This window comes from Protopterus annectens, chromosome 2.part0, assembly GCF_019279795.1.
Source record: "Protopterus annectens isolate FY-2018-M chromosome 2.part0, PAN1.0, whole genome shotgun sequence".
NCBI lineage: Eukaryota > Metazoa > Chordata > Ceratodontiformes > Protopteridae > Protopterus > Protopterus annectens.
Genome location: NC_056728.1, coordinates 1466351901 through 1466373844, shown reverse-complemented (window position 1 = coordinate 1466373844; position 21944 = coordinate 1466351901).

Below are 21944 nucleotides of genomic sequence, written 5' to 3'. Positions count from 1 at the left end.
TGAAGAACGTTGGCTGTTTTGAAAGGATGGTAGTAATAAATAAGTGAAGGTATACAGAACAACGTTTTAGGAATGAACAGTTTCTTATTTAAACCATCTGCTTATAAAAGCTGCCAGGTGATGAATAAACTAGAAATGATGGGAAACTTCATTCTATATTGAGAAAATATATCGATGAATCATAGTATAGGCCATCTGCCCCAAGCCAAACCAAATAGTACACTATTTTACCTTTTAAGAAATTATTTATTAAAATTCCAAAGTGCTACTATTCATGAACTCTGCATTTTACTAATATAAATGATTACTTCATTATTAGAATAAATCCTGCAGTGGTCAGGATAAAAACCAACCTGCTTAAATACTCTTAAAATAATACCATTTAACTATATAACAAATACTGTTTGAACTAACTTTGTTAAGCCCTAAGATGGTTATGTTACTTATGTAGGGAGAAAACATAGTGAAGAGATATTTCTGTATATGATGACTGCTCAGATCATTTCATGATATGAATGATGTGTCTTCACTGAATGTAGCAGTACCTCAGACCTCACAATTACATTTGTTTTGGAGGTACATACTTATTTTCAGGATTGATTTATACCTTCATATAATTTTCTCAGTCCCCCCTCACACACGACTGTGAAGCTAAGTACACAGAAAACTGGACTCTATGGTGACGTACTGAAGGCACCAGGGATTTTGAGAAGTAAGATCCACACGATACATCTTCCTTTTTCAGAAACAAAAATAAATTATTTATTTGTCTTTGGTGAATTGTAAAAATTTGACTTGATAAAACCCATTTTCAATGAAGGTCCAGGAAAAAAAGCTCCACATTTAAGTAACACATGATAAAAACATTGATACACAAGCTTATTTACAGCATTTTTAACACACATGCCCCCAAAAAATCAATACATAAAAGAGAGAGAAGTTAATATAAATTGGTTAATTACTGAACAGAGAAATAACATACAATATCAATGTATAGCATGATGGCTGCAGGAAAAAAATATCAGACTAGGGTGTTTTTGAGTTTAGTTATAACTCTCAGACAGACAAGATGAATGTAGCTTAAACAATGAGAAGAGAGATATGAAAGGTGAAGTTATGGAAATGAGCAGGAAAGATAAATGGACAGAGAAAGAATTGTAGTTAGTGGTGGGGTATAAGACAAGGAGGAAAACTAAGCGTTTAGGAAATAAGTGGAGTATGATGAGAAGTGATGAGGTACAAAAAGATTGGGAAGCAAAGTGGCTGTAAGAGTTAGAAAAAATAATCTGAGTAAAGCTAGTCAGGGAGCAGTAAGAACAGAGCCATCTTTGGTATAGGTGCTGTTTAAGGACAGTTTTGAAACTATAAGCATTCTATTTGTTTTAACTGTGTGTTGACTTCATTCCAGAGGTTTGATACATAGTGAGAGTAGAAGGAGTCTTTAGCAGTGTTGAGAGTTGTACTGATATGTGGTAAAAATGTATTGCTAGAGTGAAGGTCTCTAGTGGGTGAATAGCACAGTAGAGTATTTTCTAATGCTGGGGATTTGTCTACAGAGTAATAAAGTCTGTGGCCAATGATTAGTTGTGAGTATGTAAACTGGTTTGGGAGCTCAAGACAATTTAATTGTTGAAGGTTGCCTTGTTGCATATGTAGCTATTTTGTAGTAGCAGGAGGCTAATTTAGATCTATTTATACTGTTGATATTTGTAAGAATAAGGGAAACATAAAATAGAAAACGAAGAAGGTATGTTGCTGATATGGTAATCCTTGATAGATTTTTCAGGTAGTGTTTGGCCCTATAGAATGAGCTAAGATGATGGTGTGTTTTTTTGATGGAATGAAGTATGTATGATCAAATGTGAGGCTGTCATCTATTATGATTCTGAGTAATTTAGTTTGGCTTCTGATTTCTACTTTTGTGTTATTACTTGAGGTAATGTGAAATTAGTGTTTATGGTTAAGGTGTTTTTGGGAATAAAAAGCGTGAGTTTGTTTTTTGTTTTTTGACATTAAGCAGCAAGTTAGAATTTGTATCCATATTTCAATGTTTATTTGACACTTTTTGAGTGATTTCTTTTAATTTTGTTATGTACAGGGCAGAAGAGATAAGGGCTGAGTCACGGGCATATTGTACGAGAGTGGCAAGTGCTGTAGTGGTATGACGTTTATTTATGAAAATAATAAATAGAAGGGTGCTGAGTATCGACTGTTAGGGAATACCAACAGAGATTGGTTGAAATGCTGAAAGGTTTTGTTGCCATTTAGTTGCCTGCAGACAATCACATAAATAACTGTGAAACCAGGAGAGGGAGGCATAAGTGAGACATAGTGTTCCAAGTTCAGAGAGGAACTTTTGCTGGGATACTATGTCAAATGCTTTGGAAAGGTCAAGGAAAGGTGAAGAAACAAGGCTGCCTGATTTCTGTACTGGTTTACTATGTTGGTGAAGTTGAGAAGGGCAGTAGTGGTACTCTGGTTGGACCTGAAACCATGCTGGGTGTTGGACAGGAGGTTTATGTTTGGTTGCATATTTCATAAGCTGAGAGTGAATACATTTTTCAAGGATTTTAGAGAGGGGTGATAGGACAGCTATAGGTCTATAGTTTGTAATTCTGTTGAAGTATCTCCTTTGTGAAGGGGTATAATCATGGATTTTTTTCCAGATGGATGGGACATAGATTTTAGTTACTGACCATTTGATTAGAATGGAGACAGGGAAGGCTGGTGCTTCTGCATCTATTTTGAAAAAAGTTATCAGATGAGGTTGCTCCTTTTAACTTGGCTAGTATTTTTTTTTATGGTAGATGTTTGGATAGACTGAAAACTAAAAGTGTGTTGCTTTCACAAACAGATGAAAGTTGGTGGGGTAAAGTGAGGTGGTCATTGATTAATGACAGAACTGGATAAAATGAGTGTCAAACTGAGTAGCAATAGATTCTTTAAGCAATAACCCATGTCTGGGTGTGGGTAATGCTAGATTTACCCATGGTTGGTGTAGTTTGGTCACAAGGGCGAAGCCCGAGTGGCCAAACAAAGACAACCATGGGTAAATCTAGCATTACCCACACCCAGATGTGGGTTATTGCTATTATACAATGACATTATTTAAGAAAAATAAGTACTTACTTTTCTTAAATAATGTCTTTGTATAATACCTGCATGGTGCCCTTCTGTGGTTTTCCAGTATCCTGGGGCTTTTTCTGATGTACTGCGCATGTGTATGCCTACGCAGTACATCAGAGCTGTGTTGAGGAAGCAACAGAGAAAGGAAGATCTCCGTTGCTTTTTAAAAGCTGTCTCGCTATGTTAAACGAGTTTAACATAGCTAGATAGCTTTATAAAAAGCAACAGAGAAAGGAAAATCTTCATTCCCTTTTTTAAAGCTATCTCACTATGTTAAAGGAGTTTAACATAGCGAAATATCTTTATAAAAAGCAATGGAGAAAGGAATATCTATGTTGCTTTTTTTTAAGATATTTCACTATGTTAAACATATAACATAGCAAGATTACAGCAACGGAGATCTTCCATTCTCCATTGCTACCTAACAGAAACAAAAAAAAAAAAATCAAGACTTATACTAATGGAAAAATTCCGGGTGACCAGACTTTTTTCCATTAGTATAAGTCGGATTTACAATGGGTACGCTGCTTGGGCTGGCCAATCAGTATGCAGTATGCACATTTTGGAATACTAATCGGCAGTCATTGTATAATTGATATTTGAAGTAGAAGTAGAGGGTATAGTGATATATATATATATATATATATATATATATATATATATATATATATATATATATATATATATATAGGTCTACTTCATATGACTGAAAGCTCATATGATCGACAACCATTTGATTGACACCAAAACACTGAAAGCTCAAAACACTGAAAGCTCATATGATCGACAGCTCATATGGTCAACACATGAAATCCAAAGCATTATGCCCTTTCCCCACTGCAGCATGACCCTGGAGTAGGAATAAATAGTTAGGGTGGGTGTGGGGGGGTCACCCCCCACATATGTCATAAATTTTAAACATACATATGGATACTTCTAACTGAAATTACTATATTCATGTAAATAATGTGAGGGGCTATGCCCCCCACACCCCCAAATGTGGGGGGTTGTGCCCCCCACACCCCCCTCTAACTATTTATTCCTACTCCAGGGTGGCACTACAGTGGGGAAAGGGCATAATGCTTTGGATTTCATGTGTCGACCATATGAGCTGTCGATCATACGAGCTTTCAGTGTTTTGAGCTTTCAGTGTTTTGGTGTTAGTGTTTTGGTTGTCGATCATATGGGCTGTCGATCATATGAAAGAGACCCACACACACACACACACACACACACACACACACACACACATATATATATATATATATATATATATATATATATATATATATATATATATATATATATATATATATAATAGTTTACATAAAGAGGACCAAAAAAGCTTGGGGTTGTTTTGGTGCTTTTTTGGAGATTATTGTAGTAAATTTCTTGCCAGATTTAACAAGAATCCTGGTGTGGTTTCTGAGATATCTAAAATTTTGGAAGGCATGCTGTGTTTTATTCTTTTACCACTCTTTCCATGCTTTATCTCTTTGCAGCATGAGCTGTCTGGTCTTTTTTGTCAGTCATAGTGCTGCGTTAGCTTTTACCCTTCTTGTCCTAAAAGGTGCTAAATCATTTAATAATTTTAGGAAAGTGTAATTGAAGTGAGTAACTGCTTCATCTAGGGGCTTTACTTTTAATACATTCAAGTTGTAGTGAGACTGGGCTGCAATGTGTTTTTGTTAAATCTGGCTAAATTGTATACTTGTTTATAGATTATTTGTTTGGGTGAATCATGTTGCTATCTGATTACATAGGTTGGGAGGTGGTCACTTATACTATCTGGTAAGCAACCAGGAGATTTTATATTATGGAGTTACTTTGTAAGGTGAATTTTTGTAGTATCATTAATTAAAGGCTACAGTTTTTATACTGTTTTTGATAAAATGCTTATGTTTTCACATAATTTTTGGCACTTTTAGGGTGGTATTCATAATCCTGCCCTTCATAGTTCATAGCAGTAAATATCCAAATAAGGCCATTCATGCCAACTATGGAATCATGGAGACATTTCAGTAAACTTGCCTCCCTAAGACAAATGCATAACATGCTTAAGGCATAAGCATTAGAATGACAGCTATTATGAGGATAAGGGGTATTACACATTTGTGTATTACTGTAGTTCATAGAAATAAATATAAAAAGGTATTATTTGCATTCAAAACACATGAAGAAGCCTGAACTTTTGTCAGCAAGCACTAGTTTACCTGTGGAATACGTGAGTTTGGGGCTACCTAATTAACTGACTGGATGGGAAAAAAAATAACTACTACCATATGTTTTCAATGGGGTACGATTGTTGACTTCACTTCAAGAAATGGTCAAACTACTGAAGGGATTATTTGAGGAAATCATTCATTTTGGTGTCATTTTAGTGATTTAGTACTTGTAAGATACTGCGGTGGTGGTGCTGCGGTAGCGTTGTCGCCTCACAGTTAGACGTTGGCCGTTCGATTCTCAGTTAAAGCGTCTACTGTGTGACGACATGCGTGAATGGGCGTTCCTTCGTTGAAGGTTGTGCGTTAGGCCCGGCAAGCCAGCATGTAAAACTCTACTGCCAATCATTAGCGGACCGGAGTTCCGCTGTGGCGACCCCTAACCGGGAAAAGCCGAAAGACACACACACACACACACACATACATGGTCACACTACTGAAGCAGTCATTGGAGAAAATCATTGAATTTGTCATTGAAGTGTTTATGTATACGTAGTCAAACTACTATAGGGTTTGCTGCCAAAAATGGTTAATTTTTGTGTCAGTCAATTGCGTATGCATACATGGACAAACTACTGAAGGGATTTCTGGCAGAGATGGTTCATTTTTGTGTCATTGAAGACTTGTGTATCCATGAACATACTACTAAAGGGGCCACTGGGGAAAATTATTCATTTTGGTGTCAGTGAAGTGCTTGTGTATACATGGACAGACTATTGAAGGGATCCTTGAAGCAAATATTTCATTTCTGTGGCAGTGATTGGTTGTGCATACATGGTCAGACTGCTGAAGTGATTGATGGGGAAAATATTTTATTTTGTGTCATTTTAGTGCTTGTGCATACTTGGACAGATCGATGAATGGATTGCTGGGGAAAAATTAATTTTGGTGTCACTTCACTGGTTATGCATACTTGGAAAAAGTACTGAGGGGATCACTGGGGCAAGTTTGTGGATTGCAAAGCAGATATCAGAGGTGTAACACTGCTTTTAACAAGGGATGTGTATAAGGCATGGATACTGGGCAATGAATTATAAGAACACTCATTAGCCTGCACCACTTAAAATTTCTCATTTACATCTCATACTTTAATTATGCAGCAACATAAATGGCATCTATGAATCATGCCATAGATACACACACTTGCAAACATCACAGACACCCCTACTGTATTTGTACAAACAACAATGAATTCCAGCTTTAGTTTTTCATACTTGTGTTTGCAAGCAGTACTTCATAATCCTACTGGAAATGGGAAGAGGTATGTACTATTCTGGATTTCGGTTTTATGCTAATTAGGTACCCAGATTTTTGTCTGGATGTAATACTTTCCAAAAGTTTTTTGTAGCTATTGGTAAGGTCTGCAGGTCTAGAAATATATACTTCCTTCTGCACTAATCTTGCAAGACATAACAAGCATCACTGAAGATGTTGTTTAGTAGTTAATTCTCAGCAAGTGGTCATCGAACAAAGCCTCACCTTACCAAACATTCCTTCATTTTACTCATTAAGATAAAAAGAAATCCACATGATTCACAAACAATAACCACAGAAGTAGAAAATTCTCTAGGGAGAGATCCTTTTCTTCAACCTTTATAGATGGTATGTAGATAAACCTTTTGTTTATATGCCAGAAGTTGTAACTGGGAAGGATTTCAGATAAAAGCAAAAGACCCATCTCCTCAAGGGAACAGAATTTGTCATCCCCTTTTATGAGAAGTATCAAAATATTAAAATCAAAATGAGCTATTCCAAGTTACCCTACACTGCCATTCCCAACTCAGCACACCATCTATTTCACTATCTTTTTGGGGATTATACCTTGCTCTTCCATATATGCAATCCTAATCTTAAAAAAAAAAAAAAAAAAGCATTGTAGAGATCCAGTTGAGAGGAGATTTCATGTACATGTTATACTGATTTTAACCTCTGGTCAGTTGGTACATTTCTAGATAGATATTATTGCTGTCTACACCATAAACTGGAACAGATTACTGTCTTAGATTGGTATGTATAAATAAATGATGACTGAGTTTTTTGAAACCATATTTTCAGAATACAGGTATTCTTTTTCACTTTTGAAGGAACATATAATGTCTATTTATGCACTCAAATTAAAATAATATTTATATCCTAACATTTTTCCATTATTTTTGTTTCATTTACATCTCTGAATATTACACTTGGAATACTAGCCTTAACAAGTAAGACATAGGGAACATCTGGGCACAGTTTTCCCATGGGATTATTTATTTATTCTTAGGATCATGTGATTATTTCAGATTTGTACAGGCCATATAAAGGGGTATTCACTGTTCAAAGTTTATCTGATCAAATGTGAGAAATTAAGTACATAACTGCATTTTTAATGTTTTGTAGAGTCGATGGAAGGGTTGGAGATGTGTTATAACTATTCATTATTGCTTTTTGTCATCAAATATTATATCACAGAAAGACAGATCTAAATGATCAACAGTTAATATTGGGAGATAACTATAGCTCAAGGTATACTTAAAACTTCTAGGAAAAACAAGGAAATGCACATATAAGAGGAAATATAATAAAGATCAAATTATAAATTGTGAAAATCATACAAAGATTATATATCAGGGCACTTACACCAAGTGCACATATATGTCAAACTGTATTGATCTTTAGCTTAAAATTAAAGACCTTTCTAGCATGTATCGAGGAAAAAGTAAAGAAAATATGAGTGTTTCTGCATATTGACTGCCTGGGTAGTGGGCTGAGCTACATAGTGGGTCACTTTCACCCACTCCAAAAAATGCACATACTGTCATCGACAAAGACACAGTTGCATAAACATACATATGGCAGACCGATATGACATAGAAAACCACTGCCTGCTCTGCCAGTTGCATACACTGCATAAAAAAGGACTGGTCTTAATAGCAAATAACATCATTCACCTACCTGTGCTTTGTAGTTCCATTAGACACAAAAGCAAATAAACACTATAAATACAAGCAGACACACACACACACACACACACACACGCACACACACGCACACACACACACACACACACACACACACACACACACACACACACACACACATACACACACACTCAGATACATGCACCCATGCACACTAAGAAATAATGTTATATTTGTTAAGTCAACATTCATTCAAGCAACATCACAATGACAGATAAAGACCAAATTTCACTGAAAACACTGTTAACAACTACAGGATGTGTACAAGAGATACTATTTGAGAATAGTTCAAAAAGAGAATATATTTATAAAATAGCTGTGTTATCTTTCTACACAGCATGGTATTTCAGCCTTTTGTTGCATACTGGTAATTAATTTGCTTTCTCTCGTTTTCTTTTTTATCAGTTCTCTTTTGTTAGCAATGTATGCTTTACACAGGAATAGGTAATCAAGATCTATGTTTTTTTTTCTTTCCTCATTGCTTACATTATGGAACACATGAAATGATTGCTTTAGATGCATTGTATCCAGGGAATCAATCAATTAAGTCAATGAAAACATTCTTTAAATGCAGTTCTCCAGCTCAGAATGATTCAAATATCTTCAAACAAAGCAATACACCAGGAAAAACAAAATAAGCCATAGTCTTACAGTTCTTCAAAGAATGTTTCAAATCTAAAAGAACGTGCTTAACAAATAAGATAAAAACATTTAAATCACTCAAAAGAGTCTTGCCACACAGATATGTTAAGAAGTTGCAGAGAATGCAGAAAACATTTATGATGGATTTTAAGAAAACATAAACTAATAATAGTAATAAAAAATAAAAATAAAACATAAAACATTACACGAGATAATCAGCACAGGAATTAAATAGGTATAGAAAATCTCATAGGCCAGAAGGAAGGCTATTTTGCAGAGCTTTATATGATTGTGTTGAAAATGTGAAGGAGAGCATGCCAACTGGTTGTGCATTATGCACTTCCTAGGGTTGGAGCAAATGTCACTCTTGAAGATCATTAAAGAGATCACTGCAGTAGAGCAGGTAGTTAGAAAGTAATAGCACGTCTGTCAGCAGTGATCCTACAGCATGAAGGTGGCTGACAGGGGTACGCAAGGTGAAAATAACCTTTTTACCAGACTGATGGTGCTATGTATGAGAACTTGGCCTCTTTTAATGATGAAAGTTATTTATTGGATTAGACGAGCAGCTGAAATTACTTAAGTTTAAACATTCAGTATATGTTTGTCAATGTCCTCGTTCTAACTGCTCTCTATATCAGATTATCTGGTCTCAGTGGCACATAGTTCTTATTGTATGGTGTATGATTAAAGTTGAGTTTGCCAACAGAAATAACTGTGTATCACTGAGGCATAAATTCCTGCAGAAAACACAATGCTCATGTCAGGGCACTCTGCATGCATATGTGATGCGAATGCAGTGTTAATCATTGTTAGGAGTGATGTTCTTCAATAGTCCAACCGAGCTGTGCAATCAATTACATTCAGCAAAGGCCATCTACTGTACCAAATACCATAGGCAGGTATTTGGAAGATCACATCTAAAAAAGACAGAAAACACTGCATTGTGTTTCCAGGGAGTGTTTCATGCTATTGACTAATACATTTAAGTATTTATCTGTACTATACATAAGATTGCTAAGATACATTGTGAATGTGACAGTACCCCATGCTATGTAATGTTATTTTTATGATATTGGAATTTTCAATAACACTTTACAGTAGGTGTACAAATATGTAATACAGCTATAAATGTAGCAAAGCTGAAAATGTGTTGCTAGCTGAAAAAGGAAGATCATAATCTGTTTTATCAGTTCTACATTTTTGTAGCCCACTGAAATGACAGCTAGGTTATTAACAAATCAGCTGGCTATATTTAGCAATAGGTAAAGATCTACTTGGAATATGTAAACCCAGATGTATGCCTAGTTTTATTATGCAAAATAATTCATTGCTAACTCCTGCACATGATGTGCTATCTTTAAGGCCAGTCTTTATGGCAGTGCCTTGTACTCACTACGATCAGTGTTGCACACTAACACATGCATTTCTATGTCTCAACATGTAAGGAAGTAGGTCAGTTGTGACTTAACAATACTTTCAGTTTAATTACCCTGGAATGATATTTAAAACAGAACAGTGAATTTTCCAACACAGGAAGAGTAATGGACTCATAACATAATAGCATTCTACCAGAGTGTTTTGAGTTTTTTTCACTATAACACAAATAAATATTAAATGGTAGAATATAGAAGATTATGATTGGGTCTAATTGTTTTTTAGGCCAGGAAATTCATCTTGAGACTGAAGCTATTGAGGAAATTTCAGGCAAACATGGTGAGAACACATTATAGAAGGTTATGATCTGTGATCCTATTACAATGTTTTGTGGTGTATAGAGCTTTATCTGCACCATGTATACTAGCTGCAGGAAAAAAAAAGTGTGTAGGACTACAAACAGTTTTACTGGCTTTGAAAGCTGGTGTAGCATTTAGTATATCAAACAGACAGCAGTACAATTCCAACCTCTCTTACATAAGAATTATGAGCAAATCAAAACATTATGTGTGTGTGTGTGTGTGTGGGGGGGGGGGGTAAAGGATCAAAATCAGGAACAGCTTTTAAAAGTTGCTCTTACTTACTTAAAAAGCTAACAGAATAGCACTTCTTTACATCAATATGCATTTTCTGAGCAATAAGAATGAAACTCTAATGGCTGGCATTATTGACTGGCTATAGTACCAGCAACTTACCAGAAATACAGAGAAAAAAAATAAAGCAGAAAGCAAAAGTGTAAAATTGTGAGGCAGACTCAGGGATGTTTGTGAGGCATGGAAAGAAATTAAGCATTCTACCTCTGTTCTTACCAAACAGCAATACCACCTCTTCATCCCAAGAGCAAACTCTGATTGTAACAGCACTTAGCGAACCATTAAGCGCCTACCCTAAGTGATGTTAGGGTCAGGCCTCATGTTAGGGAAGCTGGTTAACAAGTTTTTCTTCTTTCCCATATCTCAGTGTAATCTCAGTAGTCCCTGCATTACATATGCTTTGATGTCAGAAAAACAGGTCCCTTGTGATACATGGATGACACACAACATACCACCTTCCAAATACTTCATTCCCATTTCATTAAGGGGACCATGATAAGTAACCCATATATACTTTCTCAGTATTTTCATTTAGCGAATTAGCTGTGCTACCAACAAGAGAACTGTGTTAGCCACATAAGATTGGTATTCAACTAGTCATTTTAGATGATCATTTCATATGCATGATTTAGTTCAACTACAGTGCAGAAGTTATTGTTGTAAATGTTTTGTTTCAAACATTATATTCTAAAATAAAACAAACAAGCTAATATGTGTGTGTGTGTGTGTGTGTGTGTGTGTGTGTGTGTGTGTGTGTGTGTGTGTGTGTGTGTGTGTGTGTGAGCGTGTGTATGCTCCTGGGTATTACTACAGTGGGGGAGATAATTTATCTAGTAATTTTAACTTATTTTGTTGTATTTCTTTGCTCACCAGGGCTGCAAAATGGGAATCAGAGGATCACTGAACAACATCCCTGCCAGTAGGGAGTCAGTCATCTAAAAATAATAATATCTGTTACCGAAGCATCTTGAGTCTTCATTTAATCTAGCAATTTTAGCACAGATTGTTGACGTCCTGTTCGATTCTCAGCTAAAGCGTCTCCTGTATGGAGACATGCGTGAATGAGCATACCTTCGTTGAATGTTGTGCGTTAGGCCTGGCAAGTCGGTACGTAAAAATCTACTGCCAATCATTAGCAGACCGGAGTTCTGCTGTGGCAACCCCTAACTGGGAAAAGCTGAAAGATACAACAACAACAACAAAAGTCTGATTTGAATCCTAACTTCTCAATTCGTCAGCTGCATGACAATATACAAGCCATATAACCAGACCGTGCTTCTGCATCACCTCTGCAACGAGGCAGTTAGGCTTTGTGAATTTATCGTGTTAACAAATTAATGAAGTAGAAATGCATTCTGAATATGATGACAGAAAGTTTGATTACCGGGCTTTTTAAATGGTCAAGAATAGTAAAAGAAAAGGTCTCATTCTGGAGCTAGAGCTAACGTGATTAAAGTGCTATGCAGTTACCATCTATTTTTTTTTCATGCAGAGCTCATGGATTGGTGCACAGTGAGGCACAACTGTAATCATTTCTTCTTTTTATGTATAAGAACATGGAAAGTGATATTATAAATGAGGGGGTATTCAAGTTCTTTCTTTCTTTTTCCTTCCAACTTTCTTTACTTCATTATTTATTTCTCTCTCTTTATTTACATCTTTCCTGATTTATTCCCACCCTTATTTCTTCATTGTCTTTCTTTTATTTGTTTTTTTCTTTTTTCATTCATCCCCTGTGCTAGCAGTTCAGAAATTTTACTTTTGTTAGGGTACGTAAAATACAATTAATGGGGAAAAAAATGTGGATTTTGGCACCATTTGTTCAACAGAATAAATGTTTACATAATCAAAGTAAATGATGCTCTTGAAAGAGAGCTGTGGGTTTGATTAAGTTTAGTTTATTCATCGACTGTTTAGGCAAGTCTCATTTAGTCACACATTGCAACCTAATGAGATCACTGAACTTTGTGGTTAAGGAAAACTTCCCTTTACCTGCAAGTTAGACTAATCTCAGAAATAGTATATTTAGGATACTGGAGATGTAAACATCAGGGATGGGCTTGCCACATTGCAAATCGTTGTTTTCTTTTAAGTTAAAGTTTCTAGATATCAAGAATGTGAGTGTTTTGTGGCTTAGTGATTATCACTTTGACTAGTGATGAAGAATCCAGATGTGTGCATTATTTCTATAACAATGAAGCTGATTAAGTCACTCCACCAAATTTCTCTGAGAAGTATCAGTTATAAAACAAAAACAGAGGTGATAATTTAACATTATGCAACTCCATTGATAAAAAAAAAAAAAAAAAACATGGACAAAATAAATTTGCCATTCTGAGTTTGTCTGGGAATGTGAGATCTAAGGGTAATAATTATTTCAGTTGATCTGTACTGGAATGACAGATGATCAAGCAGTGTCACAGTCTCCATATCAAAGTTATTTATTTATTTATTTATTTATTTACTTCTGTTTCCTGGGAAAGCTTGACTGGGTACCACGTTTATTTTCAGCAGCTGAGGCCTGGTTAGAAAAGCTCAGAGAAATAGTAGAAGTAAAATATAACAAAGTTTAAACAAAGACCTAAAGAAAGATATAAAAATACTGAAATTCATTAAAATTGAATAAACAGTAAATATCAAAGAAATATATAATGTATAGTAAATTCTAAGAAGTAACACTGGTACATATTACAGCACATCACTGAAAGAAGACATTATCAGTATAAATGCAATAGCATTACTTAGCAGTAGACAGTATCAAATTTTGAGGTAAAGCAATGTGATCTTCTTTCGGCTTTTCCGGTTAGGGGTCACCACAGCGGATCATCTGTCCACTCATGATTGGCAGTGGAGGTTTACAGTGTCGAGTTGCCAGCCCGGCACCCAACCTTCCACAGAAGGCACACATGCGCACACACTCACACCTAGGGCCAATTTAGAGTGTCCAATTCACCTACTGTATGTCTTTGGGATGTGGAAGGAAACAGGAGCACCCAGAGAAAACCCACGCGACCACAGGGAGGACATGCAGACACCATACAGAAGGCACCCCAGACGAGAATTGAACCAGAGAACCTCTTGCTGTGAGGTGGCAACGCTAACTGCTGCACCACCTATAATCATGCTAACTTGTAAGCTAATAAAATAACAGCACTGCCAGTATTTCTCATTGGAGGAGTGCAATAAACTCATTTCACTAAGGCATAAGATATAACGAGCCAGTTAAGAATAAATAGTTTATTAGGTGAAAGAAGGAATTTGTGAGTATGTGGGCATTTTTAACCTGGAGATTCAGGACATTTCCATATTCTAGTAAAATTAAGATATAGTTTGAGTTTGGTCTTAATAGCACAGGGATTGTTTATTTGTTTGATGGTGAAAGCAATGCAGTTCCTTAGTTTAACTATGCTTACTGAGTATTTGGAATTGCCATGAGACTTGCTGGATTTTTGTGATTCTGTTAGGTGTTGGTCCTTTGACTGAAGGTCCCTTTTGGGTTTGTATGATTTTATTGTTTTGCTGATGGCAAGGTTGTCTGAAGAATTATGGAGTATTTTATGTGTCACTATATGTATATGATATGCATTGTGGTAGCTCTGAGCAGGGGAATACAACAATGGGCTCAATATGGATGTAAATGTATTTGTTATATTATAACACTGTTCAAGCATGTTCATTACTGTAGTCTGAAGATTAATGAAAATTGTAGATGCATACAGTAGACTAGAAAATAAGAGGAATGTCATAGCTATGTTCCTGCTGTGGTTAATGAGAACTGTCCTTGCTCTGTAATGTAGCCCAAGTTGGCAGTGCTGTTTTGGACAACAACATTGAGGTGCTGATCAGATTTAAGTTTGTCATCTGTGATGACAGCCAGTAACTTGCTATGGGTGACTTGTTGTGTTTTGGTGTTATTTGGTGAGGTTATATTTGGTGGAGTGCTAGTTGGTGGGGCCTTATTTGTGGTAAATGTGATTAATTTAGTTTTTCTGTGGATTGTTATAACCAGGTTTCAACAGAGAAGAAGGAGTCTTCGATGATTGTATGGAGATGGGATAGTGTTATTGCTGAGCCGACAAGGGATGAGTCATCAGCATATGTATGACTGCTGCAAGTTTGGATGTCTTGTGCAGGTCATTTATGAATATATTAAATAAGAGGAGTCCTAGTACTCACCACTGTGGCAATCCTGTTTGCATTGGCAGATGAGCAGAGCAGAAGTCCTGCCTTATGAGAGATGGTGAACATCTGTTGAGGTAACTAGAAAACCATTCATTGTCAATGCTGCTTAGTCCTAGCTGTGAGACCTCACTGAGGAAAAAAAAAGACAGCTGAGATCCAATACCAAACACTTTGGGAAGATCCAGAAATGGGGCTAGACAGGGTTACCTGCATTTCTGTTTTGGTTGATTGTGTCTAGAAAGTGTAATAGGGCAGTTTCAATACTGTGAAAGGGCCAGAAGCCATGTTATAAGGGAGGAAGTAAGTGTTCTTCTCATAGGATCATAGGAGATTCCTAGGATATTAACCTGGAGGTCATTTTAAGCCTAGAATTTCAACCCAATATAATACCATAGAAGTACTAGTCAATACCCAAGATTGCATTTAGTGATGACTGCCCATGTCCAGGAGGGTTGTGGGCACTATCCCGGTAACAGGTGTTCTGGTTGATGTGGAGTCACCCACTTTGATAGTGTGTGTCTGGCTTGTGAGCCAGTTGCCAACCCATCTTACAGTGAAAGGGTTTACATTCAGTTTGCTGAGTTTATTGGTAATGCCTGAATGTGGGATTGTGTCAAAAGCCTTTTCCAAGTTGAGGTATGCTGTGTGCACAGATTTGTCCTCATCAATGACCCTGGTCACACTTCTAAAGAAATCCATCAGATTTGACAGGCAGGATCTGCCCTTCACAAAGCTGACTTGGGTAGACTCTATGGCTTGGAGGTCACCTAGGTCTTTATTTATGAGGTCCGTAATAATATATTTCGTGGCCTTGCAGATGAGTCTGGTCAGGCTTATGGGTCTGTAATTCCCCAGGTCTGTTGCTAGGCCACATTTGTGGAGGGGAATAACTGTTGCTGTTTCCCCATTCCACAGAAAGAAAGCCTGTGGTTTGGCTATGATTGAAAAGGATACTTAGAAGTGATGCTAGTTCATGTTTTAGCCTGTTTAGAAGACACCCTGGGATGTCGTCTTGTTCCATAGAGACTGTGTTTTTTTGCCTTCAACAAGGCTTTGAGGACCTACTCTTAAGATATGTAGGGTTGGGGGGGTTGGGGGAAGGCTTGTTGTAAGTTAGAAGGGGATAAGGGAGTGAAATTTTCACCAAACCTATCCACTAACAGGTTTGCTATCTCTGTGGATCAGTGTGTGTGTGATACCATTAAACATCAGTTCTGCAGATGCTTGGGTCCTACCCTTTAGGTTATGTGCATAGCTGTAAAAGGCCTTATGGTCATCCTTGGCAGTACTTGTTAGGTTTCTCTCAAAGGAGCTCTTGGAGGATTTGACAAGTTGCCTTATTTGCCTGTTAAGGCTGAGGAGAGTGCTTTCCCATTGTTGGTTCCTTGTCTTTGTTTTCTTGGACAGTAACCTTTTGCATTTATTGTTGGTTTTTTTGATGCTGGAAGTCCACCATGGCAGCTTGATTTTACTTGGGGCTCTCGCTTTGATTCTAACTAGTACAGCTGAGTTTATACACTTATGCACGTGATTGTGCAGGGCATTAGTGTAAGCTTCACTGTAGTTACCACTTTCAGCTTGGGATGGGGCTTGGAATGCATTTATACCTTCACCTAGGAGGGTATAGTTTATCTTGGTGAAGTTTTTTAGTCTGATTTCACCCTTTGTGAGTTCTGGTGTTAGTGTCAGTTTGAAGATAACTGACTTGCGGTCAGTTTTAACTAATGAGGGCACAACTGTTGCAGCAGTGCATCTGTTTGACATGTTGTTGAGGACCAGATCTAGAGTGTTTGTTCTTCTTGTTGGGGTATGGACAATTTGCTCCAGCACATTTGAATTTACATAGTCAAGTAACTTTTGTGCTAGTGAGTTTGGGCTAGGTTTTCCAGTTGATGGTGGGACAATTGAAATCCCCCATAACCAGTGTGTTTGGTAAAATTTGGATTTCATTCAGTTTGGTTAAGTAGGCTTCATGGGTGTCGTAACCCATGGGGGGGATCTATAACTGGCTAGGACTTGAATGGAAGTCTTACTCACCATAACCTGGGCCTGGAGTAACTCCATGGAGTTGTCCAGTCTAACTAGACGGGAGGGGAATTTATCTTTAATATAGATTGAAACACAGCCTCCTTTGGTTTTCACACATTAATTTTGTGGTCTAAAGGTGTGGAAGGCATTGTAACCTTGCAGGGCCAGGGTACTCTGTGAAGCCTTAAACCAGGTTTCTGTGACTGTACAGACATCCACATCTTCTAGTGATATAAGTGCTTCCATGGAGGGCAGATGACCCTTATTTTGTTATGATTGGTTAATTTCACATTGGTAATGTTTTTGAAACCTTGCCTAAAAAAAGACACTATGAGGGAGGCAAGATCCTTTGCCAGCAGCTGAAAGCTTAGGGGTGCCAGGTGCAAACCATCTCTGGCAAAGCAGCAAGGTTTGTTGCACATGTCTTTCCAGGCAGACAGGAAGTGGATCTTTATGGAATGACACCACAAACTAAGCCAATTATTGAAACCAATAATTTTTTTGTTTATACTGTGGCATCATTCTAGGTGAGGGTAGTATACTGCTCAAAGCTAGAGCCATATCTGCCTGGGACACATAATTGGAGAGCTTGATCTTGTCTCTCTCCATATAGTCCAGTGTGGTACATCTCAGGTCATTCACACCAACATGAACTATGACAGAGTCACAAGGCATTCTATAGTTATGTCAAGAATCTAAATGGCAATGCTCAGATATGCTCTGAGCTACAACAGAATGGCATTAAATATACTAATCCCAAGGATATTGCCAATATCCTGGTAGATCGATTTAGTGCCAACTTCACCCCCCCCTCACCCCCTAAAGGGCCCCTCTCAATACCAAAAGATTGCAAAATTCCGGTATTCATGGCCACACAGGTAGAAACCGCACTCTCTAAAGCTAAGAATACAGCATACATGGGACCAGATGACATCCTGGGCTGTGTACTACATGAACTACAAAATGAACTGGCACCTCACTTAAGTGTCATGTTTAATCATAGCCTCACCTCAGGCTTCATGCCCACTGAGTGGGGCACAGCTACAGTTATCCCACTCCACAAGGGGGATCCACTTTGGATCCTGGGAACTACCGTCCCATCAGTCTGACGAGTCTGATCTGCAAGTGCATGGAACGCATTATCATGGAACTTATAAACAAAGACAGTGGCAACCTTCAAACACTGGACCCCACCCAGTTTGGGTTGGTTAAGGGTCGATCTTGTCTCCTGAACCTGATTGACTTCTTCAAATCAGTCTTCAGAGCCATGGACAAGGGTAAGGCGGTCCACACAGCCTATCTGGACCTCACCAAGGCCTTTGACACCATCTCCCACTCTGGAATCATAGATAAACTTACTAAGCTGGGCATAAATCCTTACATCACTCGATGGGTTTCCAACTGGCTTACTGACAGAACTCAGGCTGTAAACGTAGCTGACTCCAAATCCAGCTCCAGATAAGTGACAAGAGGAGTACCTCAGGGTTCAGTCCTGGGACCACTCTTGTTTTGCATCAACTTCTCTGAAGTACAGGCCAACACTAAAGGATTCTGGCTAACAAAGTTCATAGATGACTGCAAACTGGGAGCCATTACTGAATCCCCAAATGATGTGGATATTTATAAAAGGGCCTTAAAGAAACAGATGCTTGGTGCCAGAGCCATGGGCTGAAGCTTAATGCCAAGAAATGTATAGTTATCCCCTTTGGGAAAAAACATGTACCCATTAATTATGACATAGGTGGCAGTTTACTAAACACTGAAAGTGTGATGAGAGACTTTGGGACACAGGTGGACAGTGGTCTCACCTTCGGTAACCACATCGACGCAGCAGTCAGGAAATCCTTCTATGTGGCACACCTCATCACTAAGGGCTTTTCATCCAGAAAAAAGGAGGTCATTGCCCCATTGTACTCATCCCTCATTAGACCCATTATAGAGTACAACGCCCATTTGGTATGTACCTCACAAGACATCTGCAACAGCTGGAAAGTCTACAGAAATACCTCACTAAAAGAATTGCAGGCCTAAAGCAGGTGCCCTATGCTGACCATCTAAAAAAACTCCAGCTATACTCTGTGGCATATCGTCTACTCATAGGCGATCTCTGCTTAACATACAAGGCCATGTCAAACCCTGAGCTGCTGGACATGCTCCACTTAAAGAAATACCAATCCCTCAGAGCCACACGCTCCAGTGATCTAAACCTTGTCATCACAATGAACAAAACATGCTGGAGGGATAGGTTCCTGACCCAGAGACTCCCCATACTCTGAAATAGACTGCCCATACATGTCAAGCAGAGTGCCTCCTTGGCCCTCTTCAAAAGGAACCTTGATGATTGGATGGGAGATAGGAAATTCACCCCAGGGATCATGTCATTCACCCTGCTAGACAGGGGTCCAGGGAATTAGATATTGTGGGAAGAAATATCCAGGGAATTGTTATGGCTAGGCTTGTATAGGCCCTAGGGCCGATAGCCTAGTACCAACCTATGAACCTATAACAAACCTATAATAATACTTGTTACTGAGAGACCTGAGTGCATGCATGATTTGGTGAATCCTGTCACTGGACATGCAGCTGACTGTGACATTCTTCTTGTTCAACCCGGTAAGTGGGATATCTGGGTGTCTCACTACTGAGTCTCCAATGACAAGAAAACTTGATTTTTGAGTGTTACGTCTTACAGTCTTGGTGGGTGAGCACCCGTGGTGGTATGTATCATGGGTGCTGTGGAGAGTCAGCTGCAGCGGACATGTGTTTTGGAAGAACCTCCGTGTATGTGAATTTATGTGTTTGTTGCATACTATGTCTTTGAGTGGTATGTGTATGAGTAGTGGCACTATGTGAAAATGTAGTGGTGAGTGAGTTGACAACCTTCTCCATGTTACTGTTTTGAGTGAGACAGAGCATGGATTCTAGAGTCTTGGTGTAAATACAACTCTTGCACTCTGTCCTAGATTGTGTTATTAGTAGAGGGTTGTCTGTGTACATGAGGCAATTGCTACACTGCCTTAAGAGACCCAAGTCAACAAGGTTGGCAGGAGAAATAAGAGTATTCCAACTGTCTATACCACTAGGTTGAAGACTGTTGTCACTAGGGTGACTTTTTCAGAAATGATTACAGAGGAGCTCAGCGAATGGATATTTCTGCCTGGGTTTTATGGGAAAATTTGTTGAATTTAACTGTCCAGCTTTGGAGCACAATTGCGTGGCAGTGTCTGATGTTGCACAATGTGCAAACAAGCAGAAATCTACTCAGATGCAGGGCCTAAATAGCAGAGGCTAAAACTTGGGAAAAAAAAAACTCTGACAAAATTCAAAAGGAGCAATGAGGATGCTTATTCCAATCCCTAGACCATCATCCCTTTACTAGTCAGGTCCCAATAAACGCAATTCTCTCACAAAAGTGCATATAGGCCCCTTCCAATCCAAGATGTCCTGAAAAATGTGCTCCAAGCAAACCACTACAAACATTTCCAGAAGCAACAGGCCTGGATCTGGACTATACCACAGCTACTAGCTACCATAGTTTCAGAGAAAAACACTAGATAATGTTTAACACAGCAGAAAAGTAGCAGTGAGACACTTAAAAAATGTTAAAACAGCAGAAAACCAGCCAGGAGGCTCTGAAGAATGATTTAAGCAATTAACATGTCAATTAATTAAGTACTGCTTGGCAGGAAAACCGGAGCAGGCAAAACAGAGAGCTATAAAACAGTGAAAAAATACCACTAAATACTTAACAAACACTGGAAACAACAAAAAAGCTTGTTAAACAGTAAATAAAATTAGATTTTACAACCACACCATAGCAGGCAATTGCAGTATAACTGTATAGTTTAGTACACAGTAAATAATAAAAATAATAAATACAGTATAAAAGTAAGTGGCAGGCAATAAAAAGTGCAGTAAATAGTATAAATAAGCAAAAAAAAAAAAAAAAAAAAAAGACATGCAACTTTTGGTTTTTTGGAAGTTCAGAGGCCTCTAGTCATCTGCTATCTCAGCTCAGAGTTATAGCTGGTAGCCCACCTCAGTTCAGCTTGGTACAAAGTAGCAAAACGTTTAGGGTTTGATAATGAATACATCTTTTCAGTGCTTTAAAGAGTACATGGAGTATTACATTATGTTAATAGTTTGAAAGTTCGGTGAAGCTACCACTTGTAGGCATCTATATGATATAAGAGGTTTTACATATTTTTGGAGCATAACATATGTTTAAGGATCTGTCGATAGCTCATGCCATCTGCTCCTAAGTTAAGATATTGATCAGTAACTTTGCTAATGCAGCTGGTTTTATTCTTTTCTTGTAATTCTTTATTGTAGTAACTGGGAATATTTCAAATTAGAAATAATTTGTCCACTTAGTACTACAGTTTGAGTTAAGAGGTGGCATAGCTACATTCTATTAGCAGATGTGAGAAGAAGTAGCTATAAAACATTTATTAAACCTGCAATCTATGGTGGCATTACTATCAGTGGGAGGATGGATAAGTGTGGCCTTGGTACCTGTCTTTTGGAGATTGTTTAGAGTAGAACAGTTTGGGGTTGTTGTTAAGAGTATGCTGTCTTTGCTGTTGTGTAAAAGTTCTTATTGTCTAAAAGAGCTTATTTTTTGTAAGATTTGTTGGCGTTAGCAGTTTTAGTATTTTTTGTCTTTCTGCTATTTACTCACAGCATTATTTCTGTTTTTTCTTTGTTTTATTTTTCATGTTACTCAGAGTGCAGTTATCACTTTGTCTTGCTTC